Consider the following 21,637-nt stretch of genomic DNA (forward strand, 5'->3'; position numbering starts at 1 on the left):
CTATCCTTTACATTAAGAAAAAGAACAGCCTTCCCTACTCAACAGAAGGGTGTCCATCTCACTTTTAAAGGCCTCTGCCACCCCTCCAACACTTTTCCATATCTCCCAGAGTCCAGTCGGCCCCTGAATGCAGTCTGTTCACCAGCTGCTACTGCTTCCCATTGATCTGGCCGGAAATGCATTGGCTATTTTCCATTCCAGCAGGCTGACTCCTTAAGCATTTCTAGAACAGCAAAGGGGTGTTGAAGAATCTTGTCTAAACTCTGTTGCAATATTTAAACATCTCATTCCAAAGCCATGGAAGGTTAAAAACAAGCCATCCATAAAATGACCCTTAAACAAATTTCACCTGACACATTTTTTCATATTAAATACAAGGAGATGAAAATAGGATTCTTAATTTCTACCAGGACCTCAGGTTTCACATTACTTACCATGATTCTTTTCTCAACACATTCTTTCTTTTATTAAAGCAAACGAAGTCTGTTTGTAGTTTATAATTAAAATATAAATGTACTATTATATTAAGTTGATTTAAGTTATTAAAATTATTATTTTGCGGTTGAAAACATGAGATCTCCTATCTATGAAATTCTGAAAGGGGACTTCAGGGATTTCCAGGTAAATAAATAATATTGATTTGGGATTTTTTGGACTGGAACACATTGTGTTCCCCTGGATAGGATAGGATGGCTTGTCCACATTCTTTTCCATCTGAGTCAAAGAATGAAACCATGGATAGAAGATGGTATCACAAAGGTGGAAATTTATTGAAGAACAAGTGCAGACTCCCACCTGGGGAGGGGGGTGCAGGGGGTCGGGAGGGAAGAGTCCCACTGAGTTCCTTTTTGCCCTGGTTTATAAAGGCTGAAGTTTTTGTACCTCAATATCCTCTCTGATTGGCCACTATTCCCCTTTGATTTGCTCACTATAGCAACTCCTGAGCTCAAAGGTCAAACCTGACATGGGACATGTAAGGGCCTCCTTCTTTATTTTGTAAATATAGACCTTTGGCTACTCCCAGTTCCTTTAGCTTATGGAAATGTAACTTCTGCTGGCTCCCTGTTCCCTGTTTTATGGGAATGCAACTTTTTGCAACTCTGTAGCCCTGTGTTTTTTTTCTGTAGATCCCTTTAAATTTTTAAAATTCCCTAAACCTGCCTTTTTTATCCCTAAAAATTCCTATTTCAATATGTATTCCCTAAAAGGACAATGAGTGTTACAATTCTGAGTTAAAAATTTCACACATCTGTAAAATTTCAGTTTTTTTCTGGTTATATAACTTTTTTTACCCAAAAGGTGGTGAGACACTAGAAAGTTTTGTTGGGGAGTAAAATGATTCATTTTAACAATAATATTTTCAGTTTATTGCCTTTTTACTAAATTATAAGCTTTATAAGTTTAGGGTCTTTGTTTTGCTCATTGCTGTATCTCAAATTGCTAGAACAATGCTGGACACATCATTAGCACTCAATATATATAGAACTCTGATTGTGTTTGTTTATTTCTAAGAAGTGATTAATTGGTATTAAACCTTCATGAGATAGTTACCAGTCTGGAAGCTATTCCCTTAAGGGAAGAATCTGATATATATAGTTAAGCTCAGTTTCATATGTATCACAAAATCTTAAAGCATTCTTAAACATTATTATGCCAGTAGCATAGAGACTTCTTGGATGTTGCAATACTTTTAAGAATTATCAAGCATTGTACTTTGATACAAAGGCAATTGGTCTTTGAATTGATGGTTCATCTGAAGTATGGTACCTATTTGCTTTGTTTAACAATGGACAGGTTACTTTGATTTTCTAAATTGTATAAGTCATCCCATTCGATTGAATGCCTTATTGATTGTAACATGACTATCCCATTGATTGTGATCTTACTGGTTATCAAAGCACATTCTTCTGTACCTGGGAAACAGGACAGCACAATTATCCTAAATTGTTTTAGTGGCCACAGATAATGCGTTCCAGTTGACTCAGTGGTCTCAAGACCAGGACAGCACAATTACTCTAAATTGCCTTGATGGCTCTAGATAATGAGTTTCTGGCAACTCAGTGGTCTCAAGACCCGAGGGCTCTAGATAAGGTGTTTCTGTCAATTCAGAAACCCAAAACTATAATTAACATGTTTAATTCTGCTTCTGTAAACTGCTTTTTTGCAAACCAGGTTCCTCATTCCAAACCTTGAGATGTAATCGATACCTTTGTGATCTTTGCCTATATGTCTGGTTTTGCCACCATCTTGTTACTATGAGATTTGGGGAATGGCCCCTCATAGTCCCGGATTGCAATAAATGTGACTCTTTAATTCGACTTCTTGAGGCGTCCTTCTATGATTCGTGGGGTTCATTACAACACATCCGTCAACGAATGTTCCTGTCTTAGATAAAAACTCTTAATGCAAAAATACTATGCATTTATAACTGGTGTGTTGATCACATAATCTGTAGAATATGATGAACATAACTTTATAACCTATTTGTCACATCCTTTTTTAAAACATTTTGTAGAAGCTTTTATTTCAGTGATCAAAAGAACAGCAAATGGAATCTGTACTGGTTAGAATTAGATATGAACCTTTACCTGAAACTGCTTTTAGCATTTAACAGGCCCTATTTAGGCACATCTTTGTTCACTGGCTAGATTCCTCTATTTAAGGCCTCTACACACGGGCTACCTATACTACCTCAAGAAAATATTTTTATAAATATTTAAGTAAGTCACAGTATAAGGAAGGAAGATAATTTTGAGAGCAAAACTGTATTGTATGAATATTCCAAGGGTGTTTTTTTCCCCAGTACTGATGATCAAAATACTAAATAGGGAGGCTTACAGGAAGTACCAAACTACTCTGCCACCCTTTCTCAGATACACCTGAGATGTGGGTCAGTGTCTTCAGAAATCTGAAATAAATCCTTGTAAATGACAGATTTTACCTATGTGACCCTACTATAAAATTATAGAAAGCAGTCCCCACTATCCAAGTTATAGGAAGCAATTAATAAGACTTTGATTAAAATAAAAGCATAATCCTACCTATAGTAATATGCATCTAGTAAAGTTTTCTATTCATCTGTCAAGTGCTTTCACAAGATTAACATTAAAAAAATACAACCAAATACACATACACCCTCCAACTCTAGCCACATACAAAATGGGTCTTTGTTTATTCTCAGATGACCAGATGTCACAAGAGTGACAACTAATTCCCCCATAGCCTTTTCTTCAACCATCTCATCAACTAGTCTTCATTCCTTGAACTACCATCATTTTCTATAAAGCTAATGCTGAAATCAGTCAGAAAGGCTTTTTTGAGAAGACTGGCTTGGATTTCTGGGTGTGTTCAAGTTGATTTAAGATGAATTGGCTTGTGTCAATGACGCACTCAACATAGTTCACAAAACAGGCCTCAGCCCAACTGTCTAACATTGGCCCAGGCTTGTCCATGAGCGGCTCCCAGCAAAGTCCTGTCATCTGGTGTACCAGCTGCTGGAAGCGCTGCTCCTGAGTCTACACCTCAAGGAAATGCTGCAGCTGTGGGTCCACCCATCCAAAACCCACAGAGAGTGACTAAAAACTGATAATATATAAGATATATTAAAATATGTAAAATATCTTATACTCCCCATTCTAACAAGTTATTACATTAGGTGCATCACAATCTTTGAACATATCATGTTTACTCGTATAAAACAATGCTTTAATACTTTTATTATCTTAAGTTGCTATAATCAACCAAGTGGCTTTTCTCTGAATTGGAGTTATAATTTAAAAACAAAGCAAATCTACCTAGAATAACTCAAAAAGATTGTACAATATGGCATTATGGTCAACAGATCACTTAATATGAAAAATGTTAAATATGATAATTAGTGATTTTGGTGAAATAAAGGCATTAAGAACACATTTTAAGTTAAAACATGTAATAATTTATATATCTTTTAAAAAAATATATTTTATTGATTTTTTACAGAGAGGAAGGGAGAGGGATAGAGAATTAGAAATATCGATGAGAGAGAAACATCGATCAGCTGCCTCCTGCACACCTCCTACTGGGGATATGCCCTCAACCAAGGTACATGCCCTTGACTGGAATCAAACCTGGGATCTTTCAGTCCGCAGGCTGGTGCTCTATCCACTGAGCCAAACCAGTCAGGGCAGACTTTTTTTTATTACTTATCCTAACCTTGCTGGCCCAGCATCTGAATACCCAGTTATGGACACTTAGTGGCCAAATCTATCATCTTTGATATTATGCCAACTTCCAAAAAAATAAAATAACTTTAAACATATTTTTTCTACACCATCCTTATGAATGATTTGTCAAAGCAGGACAAGGGAACATATTATACTAAACAGTTAACTTTATATATAACTTTCAATATTTGACTTATAGCCTGGGGGCCTCCATTGTGCTCTTGCTTTGGACCTGCAGAGTTAGGGACCATCCTACTTTACAGGGCTGAGAAAGTATTTGCAATCTGCCTGCCTTTGAGAAAAGGGGCATATTGGGCTTTGGCGCCTTTTCTAAGATAACTTCGTTCTCAATAAGAGAGCTGCTTTATCAGCCAAAGCTGGAACAGCATGAGAGAAGGAGGTTTTTATTTGACTTAGTGGCTTCCTGGGCTCAGGGTCTGACATATTTTTGTGTCCTGGGGTGCTCTCATGTTTATAATACACAGTAACAAGATTTTCTGGTCCATAGGCTGGCTACTCTCCACTCAGGTTCTTCACCACATAGAATACTGCTGTTGAAATCCCGTTAGTCCTCAGAGAGAGTTCTTAGGTGGACATTTGAAATGTCTGTGTCTCCTTACTCTATGGTTCACTCTTTGCTCTGACACATTCTAGAATGCAAGTTGATGCCAAGGCAGCCGTATTTGCCGATGGTCTTATTACCATAGCACACTTGTTTCTTGCCATCACACTTCAGACCATGGTGGATCTGAGCAAGAGGTCTTTCTGAAGCCCATTCTTTCTTAGTTAAGGAGCTCAGCTCATTTCTTCCTCTTGGGAAAGGGAATGTTGCTTGTCAAGCTGCTTTCTCTATTTTTTCCCCCATAAATTTTCTCCCCTTCCCGAACTCTTATTCCCTTCTATATCATTGATCTGGTTGAAGAGTTTATTCCACATGCATTATAATAAATCATATTACTGATATACAACTGGATTTTAAAATCCCATGAATTCTATTTAAGTTGTTATATTCACTTGACACCTTAATTATTATTCTAATGCTAATATGTCATATATAGAATTATAAAAAGATAAAGCCAAGGTAAGTCCTTTGAAAATAATTAGGTTTCTTAGATGGCAGTGTACATAGGTGAAACCCATGACACTTTATAAAAATACTTATGAATAGGCCCCACCATTATAAATTCTGACCCTAAAGTTCGAAAGGGACCTACTCGCCTGTTGTTTGAAAGCTGCACAGTTGATTTTGATGCCATCTCAGTTTAAGAATTGCTCGCCTAGTTTTAACTCATTTTACGAATAAACAAACAGCAGTTCAGAGAGATAAAGGGAATGAACTGAGTAAGTAAGTGGGAAAATTGAAGTTAGACACAGATCCCAACTCCCAGTCCCATTTCTTTCCACTATACCAAATGGTGATTTGCTATTATCACAGTCTTTTTGATAGTATCTTTTTTGGTATACCAATGTTATTATGTCCCATCAGGCAGCAATTTAACAAGTGGGAACATACTCCCAAAGGAGTGTTACAGAAAAGCAGCCTATTAGTAGAGAAGGATAGATTCACTGTGTTGTTCTAAGATAGAAAAACAAGCAGGTCCTGAAGAAATGCAGGCAATTCTTCCAATCTATAAAGAAGTACTACAGATTGTCAGCATTTTAAATATCACCAGATGAGTAATTCTCCTAGCTCCTGGCTCACAAAACAAATTAATGTTACAGTCTACTAGTAAAGTAGTACCTGCATGTTAATCTGGAGAATGTGATTTGCAAACAGTTTACTTTTTTTTTTTTTTTTTTGTCTCATAAGAGTAATATTATAGGGGAAGGCAAAGTCTTTAGACTGATGAATTTTTACATACCAGCATTTTTGGAAGAAGCAAACACTGACAATCTTCAAACAAATAGATTGTTAAATTTGCAGTATGGGCTTTCTTTATTCACTGCATTCCTTCAGTAAACTCACAAAGAATTATCAGGATTATTCTTAATGTGTAAAGGACTACCCATGTATTTGGGATAATTAATGGAAGTGCTAACAGCTGTCTGTTTATAGCCTAAAATTATAGAAATGGACCTATTTTGTTTGGTAAAGCTTATTTTTTAAAGGAAGCTGACATTCATTTATAGTCTTAACTAGAGACCCAATACACAAAGATTTGTGTAAGAATAAGCCTTTCTTCCCCTGGCTGCCGGCATCACCTTTGCTCTGGCCAGAGCTGCCTTTCCACCTTTGCTCCAGCCGGAGCCGCCTTCCACCTTTGCGCGCTGCCCAGAGGCCTGGAGCGGCCAGGGAGGTGCAGAACACTTGCATCATCACCAGCCCAGTCGCCGCCATCATTGTCACATCAATTTGCATATTCCCTCCTTATTGGCTGTGGGTGCATCATTTTTGTCGTGAAGTGATAGTCAATTTGCATATTCACTCTTTGTTAGATAGGATAATAGCATTTACCAAATTCATAATTAGTTTATACTTAGATATTAAAATTAACTTTCCGATTTGAGCAAAATAAACACAAATAAGATCAGTGGTCCCAGATTTCTTTGGTCTTTATTAATTAGCATATATTCAATCTGGTTAGACAGGGACTTCTTTAGTCATGAAAACTCCAAGTTTGAGAGTCCATTTGTCTAAACCTCCTATCAAACACAATAATGTGAAGTAATGTCCCCCCCAAACCCTGATCTGCGAAAGTATGCATAAAATCATGTTGAGGGAAAACGGGTTAGGAACAGATGGCTTGAACCCCGAGAAAGTCTAGTCTACTGAATTATGGTGACAAGCAAAAAATGTACAAAAAATTGTGCAATGAGCTGTTCAAGGACTAAGCATGAAGCCATAGGTAGCTGAGGGGAAGATCAAAAGGAAAATAGATGACTTGTACAACACTGTATGCTTCTGTGGATGACAGGTTGCCTGTCTCAATTTACTTTGCACTTTGGGGAGGCTAAAACCATTAACATCCTTAGAAAAGTCACATGTGAAGCAATGCAACCACCATATTACCTTGAGGCTTTATATATATAAAGAGGTGGGAGCCCTAACCGGTTTGGCTCAGAGTGTCAGCCTGCGGACTGAAAGGTCCCAGGTTCGATTCCAGTCAAGGGCATGTACCTTGGTTGCGAACACATCCCCAGTAGGGGGTGTGCAGAAGGCAGCTGATGGATGTTTCTAACTCTCTATTCCTCTCCCTTCCTCTCTGTAAAAAGTCAATAAAATATATTTTTTTAAAAAAAGAGATGGGAGTTGTTGCTATTTGCCATCCTATTTTGCATTACAGGAACATGTTACAGTAAAAGAGACTGCATATATTCCTATACCATGCCCTAAAAAGACTATTCAGCCTCTGTTTAAACATTTGATATATTTTTTTAGTCACTTCTTGTCAACGACAATCAGCTTTAGTTATTAGAGCATTCTTCCCTTTTTGAGCCAAAATTTTCCTCTTAACTACTGATTTTAAGTATATCCTTTGCAATAGCATAAACTGCTTTTCTTTGAGCAAGACTTTCAATTACTTAAGTTGAGCTTCTTTCTCATGTATTAACTTCTTTGTGTGTGTGTACGTGTGTGTGGGTGTATGTGTGTGTAGCTTTCAAATATATTTACTAGCTTTAGGTGATTACAAGTAGAATTAAATAATATTATTATCTTGTCTAATTTATGTAAATCTGTGATTAGGATAACTTCTTTCTTTTTAGTATGGGCTAAAATTTGTTTCAAAAACCATCCCTAAACTCTTGCTTAGGACTTCTAAAAAGAATCCTAAATTACTGAGGTATGTTATTCATCACACTCTTTATCTAAGTGCTGCCTCTTTATGCTAATTCCCAGAGATGTAGAATCTCCTCTCACTCCCCATAGAGAGAGACAAACCAATAAATAAGGAGATCATATGGTATGTTTCATCAAATATAAAATGCCTTTGACTATGAGATTCAACAGTTTTATGTTTCTTATGTACAATTGCATTGTAAGACTCCATAAATTGTGAGTCACATTTAATTTTAGAGGTGTTCATGTGTAAAAAAAAAAAACATTCCTTAGAATGAACAAAATACATTATGATGGAGAAAATATGGTCGATGATTTAGGGAGTCTGAAATCTTATATAATAAAAGCATAATATGCTAAGTGTCCAACCGTTGGACCAGTCACTATGACAAGCACTGACCACCAGGGGGCAGACGCTTCGTCCAGTAGATTAGCTTGCTACTGGGCTCTGGCCAATCTGGACTGGGCGAGATGAGCTGGACTCGCTCTGGAGCCCTTCTGTGGTCCCTTCCCGGCCCCAATTGTGCACCAGTGGGGTCCCTCGATTTGGCCTGTGTCCTCTCACAATCCAGAGCCCCTCAGGGGATGTCAGAGAGCCAGTTTTGGCCCAATCCCTGCAGGCTGTCCTAAGGGACCCCACTGGTGCACCAATCCATGAACCGGGCTTCTAGCTTTAAATAAAATGATCAGTTTCATTGCTCAACAGTCTTCAAGAACTTCCACCAACCTACTGAATTTTGCAGCCTAAAGGTCATGAGAGCATTCAAACTCAACATGTTTAAAACCTGATCTCTATTAAATACCTGATGTCAGTGAATGTCTTTACCATTAATCACACATACCTCTTTTCTCTATCTTGGGTAATCAGCAAGTTCTGTCAATTCAATCTCTAAAATGTTTCCCATCTTCTGTGTTACTCCCAGCTAGTGCCCTGCTTTGTGACTTTTATATCATACTAGAGGCCCGATGCATGAAATTTGTGCAAGGGCCTTGGCCTAGCCCCTGCCCATCGCTGCCATGGCTGGGGGCCTCTGCCACCTCTGCCTCGGCCTCTGCCTACTGCGGCTTTGTCTGGAAGGAAGAATGTCCAGTCTAATTAGCAGATTACCCTTTTATTATTATAGATACCTCAAGTTTTATTATCTCCTAACTGATTTCCTTTGTTCAATTTTTCTCATCTCTAATATATATTTATTTCTATAATTTCAGGTTGAATCAAATCATTCTTATTTAAAAAAAGGAAAATACCCCATGGGCTATCCTTTGCTTAAGTAAAAAGTTCGATTATCTTAGCATAGCATTTATTACTTCTTATAACAGAATTTCAGCCTCTAGTAATTAATAAATTAACCTTATCTGCTTCTACTCACTTCCACCTTCCACAGTATATTTTGGCTGTGCAAAATCGTTTGCTTTAGTCCAAAGATGGTATTTACTTATAAAATGTTGAGCTTCTGTTCACATTGGTGTCCTTGACTTGAATTATTACTTCCCTGACACCCACCTAACACTTTTCTGAAATTTTCCATTCCTAGTCCTCTTACCTACCAATACATATCACCTATTCTTTGCCCACTCCTAGCATCCTTTTCACACTGACATTTACTACAATTTATTGTACCTCCTTCTCTCTCACGATATTGCCAGTGCCTTGATGGTAAGTGCTATTTACCATTGTGTTTTGAATTTAAAACCTCTGATTCTGAATCTTGATCCCATTACTTACAAATGATGTGACCTAAAACTTCTCAATCCCTCTGAATCACAGTTTCTTTATAAGGAGAATGGCAGAAAAATGAGGACTACATGTGAAATCGGAAACAATCAATTACGGAGATTAGGAGGACTAAAGTACTCATTTGTTACTGATAGTATCTATTAAATTTAATAAAAAAATTTTCTCTTTAACTCATGTTTGTCTGATATGTGGGACTTGGGGAGAGAGAGAAGAGAAAGGGTAGAGTGTATTTTTTTTTTGTAACACCAATTTTTCATCTAGGATACTTTATCAAATCTAATATATAGTACAAAGGAGATAAAAAAAACAACTTAAAATACTAATGCATAAAATATAAAAAATACTTAATTCAATTTCTGATTCATAAAGACAAAATTAGAAAATGTTATGTAAATTTTATTTAAGGGAAAAAGTCAATTAAATAAAAAATGAGATCAGATAGATTAGTGAAGTTAAAAACAAAAGAAAGAAGCTATCCTAATATATAAAAAGCCAGGGACCATCACAACTGAAACAACCAGATGGACGACTGAACAGCAGGCTGCGTGAAGCAACCAGGCCAACAGCGGGAGAGTTGTGGGTGATCAGGCTGGCAGACAGAGGCAGTTAGGGGTGATCAAGCTGGCAGTGGGGGCAGTGAAGGGTGATCAGGCAGGCAGGCAGGTGAGCAATTAGGAGCCAACAGTCCCAATTGTGAGAGGGATGTCCGACTGCCAGTTTAGGCCCGATCCCCAAGGGGTCCCAGATTGGGGAGGGTGCAGGCTGGGCTAAGGGGACCCCACCCCATTCACAAATTTTGTGCACCGGGCCTCTAGTAATTAATAAATTATCTTATGATCACTAGGCAATTCATAGATTACTCAATTATGAGTAGAAAATATTATTATAATATTTTCCAATATAATGAAATGCATGTATTCTTGTTTTTAATATTACTTTGGATAAATTATTCTGACAGTTTAGTTTTATTTTATGGATTAACCTTCATAGGCTATTTTTCTACTAATTGGCACTGTTCTAGAATCAGATATTTAGGCTATATATATATATATATAATTTAAAGTACTATAAAGTATACTAACCATAAAAAAGAATAACTGAGAATATTTATTTGACATGTGTGCCCAATTGTGTTTCCTAAAAGTAAACCATTAAAACACAGCAAAACAGTTCTACCAGTTTACTGATAATTTTGAGCAATATTTTTTAATTTGCTATTTTTCAATCAAAATATTACATGCATAAAATTTAAAATGAATAGACTAGAATAGAGAGGTTTATAACACAGTTTAATTCCCCAGAAAAAAAAAGTTTTTTTATTTCTGTTTAAATTTTGGGGGGTGTTATCCTATGCATCTATAAATAATATGCATACATGCACTCTTTGTTTCAGTTAGTAATTAGACATGATTGCTAACAACAAAACTAAGAAAAAATAACAGTGCTGAAACCAATTAGGAGTGTATATGTACACTATATGTACACTATTGTGGACTGAATTGTGTGCCCCCTCCAAAAGTATCTGTTGAAACCCTAACCCTTAGTACCTCAGAATGCAATTGTATTTGGAAATAGGGCCTTTAGAGACATGATTAAGTTAAAATAAGACTGTTAGGATCGGCCCTAATTCAAAGTAAACACTGTCCTAATAAGAGGACATCAGGACATAGAGATACCAGGAATGTACACACACAGAGGACAGACCCTGGGACGAGGTAATGAGAGGCTGGTTATCTACAAGCCACAGAGAGATGCTCAGCACCAACCCAACCTGTGACACCTTGCTCCAGGACTTCTGGCATCCCAAAGTCTGAGGAGATAAATGTCTGTTATTTAAGCCATTTGGCATAACATTAGGTGAGCTTTCTTAGTTTGGGCTATCATAGCAAAAAATACCACAGCTTAAAAGCTAATTTCCCTCATGCACATCCATTCTATTCAACTTATAGTATGAAATGATTTAGAAAGGGAAGCAGTTTAGTATATTTTATCTATGCATCTGATAAATATTACATAATTAGAATATTTATTCTCATTAGTTTATAAAATGTGAAATGTAACTATAAGTTATGATCATAGGCCTAGGAGCAGTGTCCTTCAATTGTAAAAATCAAGCCACTTGATACTGCTAATACTCAAGACCTTTTGCAACAGTTTTTAAACAGACTTACCTTCCGTTTCATACCTAACCAGAGTTCTTGCCATGCCCCCACATCAATTGTTCTCCTTCTACTCAGTGGTAGTCTCAGATCCCTCAACAAGTCATTTTTCACTAAGATGTCTAAGAGCTATTCTGGTACAAATATTTCAAAAAGATTGGGCTATTTCTCTTCTTATTTGGGAATAAAAGTCTGGTTGTTCCATGGTGTTATGTTAGTCTCTCAGCAATACAAGTGTCTCCTACAAAAGTATTTGAAGTGTTAAAAAATAAAAGGAGAATGAAGGGATGAAAGAAAAAATACACAAAGATTTCTACAAAAATATTCAAAATGCCGTACATGTCTGATTTCTTATGCAACACATTGGGGAGACTATTAAAACAAATATTCACTCAGCTTTCAGAAAATTGTTTTACATAGTCCATGTAACAATAGAATTGCAAAATGACTTTTAAAAATAAATATCCTTACTAAAGTAGTTCATGTCTCTTCAATATTTTCTCAAATGGCACTATATATTATTTAAATTCTTAGAATAACTCCTAGAAATGCTAATACTTTTTATTTTCAAGTAATTTTAAACCACAGTTATAGAGATTTTCTGAGATTATTTTACTATTTGATGCTTACCATTCTGAAAGATATTTTTTGTCCCTCTATTTTTTAAAGATTGAAAAGGCATAGTAAAAAAGGGCATGCTTTGAGAATTGCCAATAGAGCATAAACTAATGATCCAATATTTTTTCTACTTCTTAGAGAATCTTGTGTATGTGATATTTCTTCATGAAAAATAATAAACATAGCTATCAGTTTTGTTTCTTGCCTCTGTTTGTATTTGTGAAATGTAGTTGGTCTTTTTTATTTTTCCTACTAGAAAAAGGATTCCATATTTTTAGCATTTTAGGTTGCCATTAAAATACAACATAAATTATTTTCTAAATTTGACCTCAGGCTTTAAGATACTGGCCAATAGGATAACATGCATTATGAGAAGCAGGTACCAGAGCTGGTTCTGGTACCTCTGAGTTGAAGCTTTCTTCAAGGGTTGGAAATTATGCAAACAGTTTCTATTACAGGAAAGAACCTCTGTTGCTGGATTAAAGAAGCAACAATACTGAGAATAACCTCAAACAAGAAATCTATAGACTTGAGCATCTTTTCATATGTCCATTGGCCACTTATATGTTCTCTTTGGATAACTGTCTATTCCAGGGGTGGGCAAACGTTTTGACTCGAGGGCCACAATGGGTTCTTAAACTGGACCAGAGGGCCGGAACAAAAGCATGGATGGAGTGTTTGTGTGAACTAATATAAATTCAAAGTAAACATCATTACATAAAAGGGTACGGTCTTTTTTTTCAATAGTTTTATTCATTTCAAACGGGGCGGATCCGGCCCACGGGCCATAGTTTGCCCACGGCTGGTCTATTCAGTTCCTTTGCCCATGTTTTAATTGGGTTGTTTGTTTTTAATGGCATTGCATTGTATAAGTTCTTTAGATATTTTGGGTATTAACCCTTTATCAAATGTATCATTGAAGCACTATTTATAATAGCCAAGATTTGGAAGCAGCCCAAGTGCTCATCAGTAGATGAATGGATAAAAGAGTTGTGGCACATTTACACAATGTAATACTACTTGGCCATAAAAAGAAGGAAATCTTACCTTTTGCCACAGCATGGATGTGCCTGGAGAATAATGCTAAGTGAAATAAGCCAGTCAAAGAAAGGCAAATATCATCCTATATAATAAAGAGGTAATATGCAAGTTGACTGTCACACCTTCACAAGATGGCTGCCTATGATCAGCCCGGCAGGGGGGTTAGTGAGGGATGACCAAACGATTGAACAAGCAGGCTGCATGGTGCAACCAGGGTGGTGAGGGGGCCATGAGGGGAGACCAGGCCAGCAGAGGGGGAAAGTTGGGGGCAATCAGGCTGGTGGGGGGGCAGTTAGGAGTTACCAGGCCAGGAGGGAGGGAGCAGTTGGGGGTAACCTGGCTGGCAGCAAGGGGCATTTAGGGGTGATCAGGCCAGCATGCAGGTGAGCAATGAGGAGCCAGCAATCCAGGATTGTGAGTGATGTCCTGGAATGGAGAGGGTGCACGTGAACTGAGGGAACCCCCCGTGCATGAATTTTCTGCAGCAAGCCTCTAGTCTTATATAATAAAAGGTTAATATGCAAACTGACCAAACGGTGGATCTACTGGTTGCTATGATGTGCACTGACCATCAGGGGCAGAAGCTCAAAGCAGGAGCTGCTCCTTTGTGGTCAGTGCACTCCCACAGCGGGGAGCACCACTCAGCCAGAAGCTGAGCTGATGGCTGGTGAGCACAGTGGTGGTGGTGGCATCCTCTCCCACCTCCACAGGTTGTCTGACTGATGGCTTAGGCCCGCTCCCCATAAGCCATCAGTCGGACATATCCAGAGGGCTCCCGGACCATGAGAGGGTGTAGGCCTGACTGAGGGAACCCCCAAGTGCACGAATTTTGTGCACAGGGCCTCTAGTCCTATATAATAAAATGGTAGTATACAAATTGACCCTAACGGTGGAACGACTGGGAACAACCGGTAGCTATGATGCACACTGACCAACAGGGGGCAAACACTCAATGCAGGAGCTGCCCCCACGGTAGTCAGTGCACTTCCACAGGGGGTGCTCCACTCAGTCACAAGCTGGGCTGACAGCTGTGAGCACAGTGGCAGTGGCGAGAGCCTCTTCCGCCTCCTCAGCAGCACTAAGGTTGTCCGACTAAAGCTTGGGTCCATGGGGAGTGGGCCTAAGCGATCAGTTGGACATCCCTGAGGGTTCCTGGGCTGCCAGAGGAATGTCTGACTGCCAGTTTAGGCCAGATCCCTCGGGGAGCAGGCCTAAGCTGGTAGGTGGACATCCCCCGAGGGGTCCCAAACTGTGAGACAGCTTAGGCTGGGCTGAGGGACCCCCCTGAGTGCACTGGGCCTCTAGTATTATTTTATATGTGGAGTAAAAATAAACAAACAAACAAAACAGACTCATAGATACAGAGAACAAACTGACAGCTGTCAGCAGGGAAGGGGGTTAGGTTTTGGGTGAAATAGGTGAAGGTATTAAGGAAAAAAACAAAAACAAAATACCTCATAAACACAGACAATAGTATGGTGATTACTAGAGGGAGACTGGGCTTGGGGAAGGTATAAGGGGGTAAAGCAGGGAGGATAAATGGTGATAGAAGGAGACTTGAATTTGGGTAGTAAACATAATACAATATATAGGTGATGTATTACAGAATCACTTGAAACCTACATACTTTGTTAACCAATGTCACCCAATAAATTTAACAAAAATTAAATGAAAGGAGATTATAGAAACTGAGTTTCATGAGCCTTTGTCTATGGCATTCAGATGGAGTCCACTGATCCCCTATGGTTGTCCATCAAAGCAAACATACACAAAGAAAGAAAAAGAGATTGGCACTCTTCTCTCACCCTTCAGTCTTCCCCTAATATCCCTATTTGCAGAGGCTATGAAGAATTCAGTTAGCCAAGACTAAATGTACTTGTAGAGTCCCAGTCATATTACCACAAAGTAGAAGACTGAAGAGTGGGTTTAGAGCTGAGAGGCCATAACAGAATGTTTGACATAACATCTAAGTGGAAACGACCATCAGGCCAGTGGATCTATGAACCTGGAACTCAAGTGATGCCTGATGTATAACTTCAGCACATTGACATCATGGTAAGACTGTCTGGATAGGAAGAAAAGAATGACTGAGGCTGAGTCTTGAATAAATTGATGCCTGAATAGCTGAAGAAAATGGCCCAACGAAAAATGTGGAGTGACCATAGTTGTGAGAGAAAATGGAGCAGGAGAATATTGTCTCAAATTAAAAAAATGATGGGAAATGCCATTGAAAGAAATAGCGAGTGTTTGACCTACTGAAGAGTCAAGTTAAACGATGAGTGAAAAACAGCTATTAGGTGTTTGTTTGTTTTGTTGTTTGTTTGTGCTTTTTAACCTTGCAGCCATTTCTGAGGATATGTGTGAGTTTTTGTTTGTTGGTTTTGTTTTGTTTTTGTATTTGTGTATAAATGAGTGTGTGTGTGTTTTCATTTGTTTGTTACTTTTTGTTATTCTCCTACTGTGTGAAGTGCGCTATTTGAATGAGCAGCTCACTCTCTCTGGAGAGAGCAGTGCCAGTATGGGGAGCACACCTTTCTGTAGTCTGTGTACTCATGAATATACCTGGGTTTCTGGAAAAGGGCCATATTTTCCCATTGGGCTCAACTTGTGCTAGAAAGGCCATCCTGTTCAAATCTAGCATGAGGATGTCTACTCTGCCATAGCTCGGGCATCAAGTTGTTGTTTTGAAGGGTTGGCGTGTTCGGGTGAAATATAGGTGCCCTGTAGATTGCTGCAGAAACCAAGATTCAAGTCTTTCTCATCCAGATAAAGTCCCGCTGATACCCTGTGGGCCCTAGATCTGCATGTACAAGGCAGGCTGCAGTGACCTCCTCCTTTAGCTATAAAAGTCCCTGGGCAGGTGAGGGTCTGTGGTTGGCATGGACACAGATGCAAGTGGTCTTTAGAGGGCGCTGCACTCACGTCTGCAGGGAGGGGAGAAAGAGGAGGGTGGCTGTGCACAGGAGGTGGAAGGCAGGCAAAACTGACATCACCAGTTGTTAAGAGGGAGGTTTCCAGCTAGGTCCTGCGCTGGGGGGCGCACCCTATTTTCTGATTTCAAAATGAAATGGGTGTTCAGGTGGCTGCCGCCTTGGACCTTGGCAGACATCAGATAGGGGCCCAGGGTTCTGCTCCGGAGGCCAGCGTGGCCGCTGGGATCCTGGGGATCCTGGAAGGCTATAGCTTCGCGGTTCTACATGCGCAGCGCACTCCCCATAAGGGCTCCGGCTTCCTCCTGTGCTGGAGTATTTGGGCCAGAACCCTGTGCCCCACACCTGGCCGGGGCTCTGGGACCAGGCCCTGCCACACCGTGACTCTAATTGAAGGGTGTCAAGAAGCCCATAGGCCTTGGGGATTGCGTGATCGCTGGTATGAGCCAAAGGCTTTACAAGGAGCCTGGGAAAAGCTGTGTGTCCCAGGATGCACACACCTGTTTCTGATCGCGGGACTCCCCTGGCGGCCAACAGAGCTCCGGAGACCTCAGGAGGTCGGCGCTGTGGGGATTGTGGTCTCGCCCCCAGTGTCTCTGGCATGATTCGCTCTCTGCCCCAGGTGCCCCCGAGGCTCCACGAACCCACCTTTCCCAGCACGCTGTTGGCAACTTCAAAAAGAGCTGTTTTGTGGTGATGTGAGCAGAGGCTGGCTGAAGCGCCTGGAGAGGTGAGTAGAGTTGAGGCAGCAAGCAGTGGCTCAACTTTTAATTAACTACTGTTGTGAAGGACAAAGACAAAGTGGTAGCTGACAAAGTGGCATCCAAAGAGGTTTCTTGGTTTGATTTTCAAAATGTGATGAGCTTGACTATGTTTATACATGTAATGAGGTGATCCAAATAAGCAATAACAAACAGATGAGAAAGAGAAAATTGCTAATGGGAGGCACCTGAGAAGGAAGGTGGGCCTAGACATGCAAGGCACAATAGGAAGGAGGGATATAAAAAATACCTGTGCTTATCTATTATTATTGTCCAACAGTTGTTTAAAGTAAGTTAAGAGAAGATAGAAGATATGCATTAATACTGTATTTTATGGTTACATAATTACTTTTACCTGTGCTCTGTGCTCTTTCACGTGGTTAGAATTACCATCTGGGGTGACTTGCTTTCAGCCCAAGAATTTCCTTTAGTATTTCTTATAAGGTATCAACAGATTCTCTCAGTTTTTGTTTCTCTGGGAATGTCCTTATTTTTAAAGAATTTGGATTTTACTGTGATGGATATAGCAAGTTTGATTGACAGTTGTTTTCTTTGAGCACTTTAAATATACTATTCAACTCTCTTCTAGAGTCTACCTGTGGGTGGACTCAACCTGTGGGTGGTTCTCAACCTGTGGGTCACGATCCCTTTGGCGGGTCCAACTACCCTTTCACAGGGGTCGCCTAAGACTATCCTGCATATCAGATATTTACATTATGATTCATAACAGTAGCAACATTACAGTTATGAAGTAGCAACAAAAATAATTTTATGGTTGGCTCACAACATTAGGAACTGTATTTAAAGGGCCAGAAGGTTGAGAACCACTGACTGTATGGTGTCCGATGAGAAGTCAGCTGTTGGAATTAGATAATCTGAACCTTATTAAAAAAAAAAAACTTTACATAACCTTTCATATTAATTTAAAAATTAATGCTGATCCTGGCTGGGTGGCTCAGTTGATTGGAGCATCATCTTGTACACCAAAAGGTTGCAGGTTCAATTTCAGTCAGGGCATATACCCAGGTTGCGGATTCAATCCCCAGTGGGCTATGTATGGGAGGCAACTGATAGATATTTCCCCCATATCCATCTCTCTCTCTCTCTCTCTCTCCCTCTCCCTCTCTCCCTCCCTCCCTCCCTCCCTCCTTCCCTCCCTGTTTCCCTCCCTCCCTCTTGCTCTTTTCCTCTAAGCATGTCCTCAGGTGAGGAATAAAGAAACAATAATCATAAAAATAAATTTAAAATATTCTCAGATGAGAATGTTAAAAAAAGGAAGCACTATTTTTGTCTTTAAATTTTACACAAACTGAAAGGCAGGCTACAGATCAAGCAATACACACACACACACACACACACACACACACACACACACACTGAACTTCTCCCATCAGCCAAAATATATAAATTAAGCTTCTAGACTTTTTGCAGGTCATGTTTTCCATGAGAAAAAAAGATCTCACAAAACATAGAAAACATTACATGAAATTGCTGAAAACAGTTCTGCAAAACAGATGCATAAACATAAAGCAATATTGTTTCCTAAAGCATGAAGCTTATTGAAATAATTGTTGGTTAAATACATTTGGAAAATTCTACTTCCTCAATCTCCTTTGAAATATTGACATTTCCATATTAAAGGTTCTGCAAAGTATTGCACTAATAATACTATTTAACTTTGTCTTAAAAATTAAAACAAGAACAACAGCAGCAACACAACTATTTGGGCAAAGAATGCCTTATTCATGGAATATATTAATATTCTGTAAGCTAGTGCTCTATGGACCACAGTTTGGGAACTGTGGCCTGAGTAAATAATCAATTAACAAGCTATGGATTGAATATCCTCTCACCCACATCATTTGAAAAATAACATTCTGTGTGCCTGGTTTCACAAATTTTTCTTAATGGGTTACATGCAAAATTTTCTCTAACTCACTCCTTCATTCACTTTTACTCTGATAATTCATCTATAATTATAGATAACTGCAAATCTGCTAAAAAAAAAAAAGATCATTCTTCCCCTCACTTCCTAAAATTCCATGGATTATAACAATTCTTTGCATGGTCCACTTGTACGAAAAACAGTCACAATGGTTGGGTTTAAGGAAGCTGTTTCATTATGTCTAAGTTGTTGTCTTTCAAAGTCATCAATTATTTTTTAACAATAAACCCAGTTACAAAAATTAATATTTTCACCTTTATCTCCAATTGCAATATGCTGTAGAGATGCATAAAATTTGCAGATTCCAAATATAGTCAGGCCTTTTTTATTGGCAAAATGCAGTTACACAACTAATTGGCTATTATATTGCAGTGTGACACAGCCACGGTCCACACCTCTTCTGCTGCTGACAATACAGGAGCGGTCTCCTTTCGCGCCCTCTTTCAATATGTTTTATTACTTAAGCCAAGAGAATGGTCACTTCTTGGATGTTCTTGGCAACTCCAAGGCACAGACTCTGAGCGCTCACGTTTATGTTTTTTTCAATAGGATCAATACGGAAATAAGGGTATAATTTCTTGCCTAGGAGCCAGTTAAGGGTTTTTTACTAGGCTTACTTGCTAAATTTTGTGCATCTACAAATTTACCTTCGTGCCAGTGACTTGTGATTATTTTTGATGATGGGCTTCTTTCAGAGTGAGCTTAATTAAAAAGACTTACTGCACTGGATAATCCCAGCTCTTCATCCATTTTACAGAATAGTCTATATTTTATGGGATTTATGCCTCTACATTGTTTGCCCTTAATAAGTAATAATTAACTATAAAATAGAGAAATAAAAATTGAAAATTACGGAACATTTTTGTGACATGATAAAATGAATATTTATAATTAATTTATTTAAAATTAATTGATTCATTTAAACATCTGTATTCTTTGGTATAATGATGAGACATGGTCTTTTATGTAGAAGATCATCCAGGCCAATTAAAAAAAGAAAGCACATACAAAAACTCATTACCGAAAATGTCCAGTTGCCATAACTGATCCTGGTATTAGAATAAGTGAATAAATAAAATGTGAAATGGTGATTTTTAAAAAGCAACTAATTTGGAGGTTTTGTCATTTGGGCTATCAGTTACAGGTAGTGGTGAAGATAGATTTACTGGTCAGAGAAAATAGAGTGTGGGTGTTTCAGATAATATTTTTATGATAGGCTACACAGGTTTGAAAATATCTTATATGCTATCCTGAGCAAGGTGGATTTCATGATGATCTTGTAAGTAGTGGAAACCACTTGTAAGTAGTGAGAATGGTGGCAATAAAGTTGCTATGTGTATCATAAACCACAGTTTTGGGAGTATGGGAAAAAGATTGGTTCTAGGAGCTACAAACAGGCGATACTCCAGTTGAGTAATGATTTCAGCAGTTCAAGGTAGGGCTAATAAAGGTTTCAGTGACAACAACAGTAGTGGAAGGGTGATAATTAGCAGGGTTTCAAAAAATAATTCAGGAAAAAAATTATATTACTGAGGATAACTTGCTGAATACATCTCAGGATGTCTTTTTTTCTCCCCAACTCCCTACTAGAGCAACTTAGAAAATAAAAGAAACCTAATGAGAGGCCCAGGAATAAATTAGAGTATATCTGAGGCCTTGAGTTTTCTAGAGGAGAGAGCAGCAGAAGCGTTCTGTTGTGAGAGAAGCCTGTTAGAGAACAGGGAGGCCGCTTGTGTTCTCAGAGGAAGAGTGTGCTGTGCACTGCCAGTACCCTAAAGAAGTCTGTCCTCGCCCCACTCCCACCCCTTCCCAAGCTCCTGTACACCAGGGAGGCCTCAGACATGGGAGCCAAAACTGAAGGGAAGATTTAAAATTTGACAACCTTCTTTCTGATAGCTTACTGGAACAAACATTAAAGTAATATTAATCTTTGTGGCTTTATCACAAAACCTCAAAAAAACCCACAAAAAAATTTGCCTCCTAAAAAAGTCTTGAATCTAAGTGAAAGTAAAAACAAAAATATAAATCATTAAAAAATTAAGTGAAAACCTAAACCATATCAAAATATATTAAGAGTAGCTAAAGAAAAGTGTGTTTATTATTTAAAATGCACCTACAACCGTAACCGGTTTGGCTCAGTGGATCGAGTGTCAGCCTGCAGACTGAAAGGTCCCAGGTTCGATTCAGGTCAAGGCATGTACCTTGGTTTTGGGCACATCCCCAGTAGGGGGTGTGCAGGAGGCAGCTGATCGATGTTTCTCTCTCATCGTTGTTCTAACTCTCTGTCCCTCTCCCTTCCTCTCTGTAAAAAATCAATAAAATATATATTTAAAAAAATAAAAAGGATCCCATTTTGTGTCCTCTACCCAAACGTTTCTTTGGTAAATAGTTTATTTACTGAAACTTAAGTAAACAAGGTGTATCCCAAATATAGCAGGAAATGTATACTGTATAGACTTTTATTG

The sequence above is a fragment of the Myotis davidii genome, unplaced genomic scaffold, assembly GCF_000327345.1.
Source record: "Myotis davidii unplaced genomic scaffold, ASM32734v1 scaffold1016, whole genome shotgun sequence".
Taxonomy (NCBI): domain Eukaryota; kingdom Metazoa; phylum Chordata; class Mammalia; order Chiroptera; family Vespertilionidae; genus Myotis; species Myotis davidii.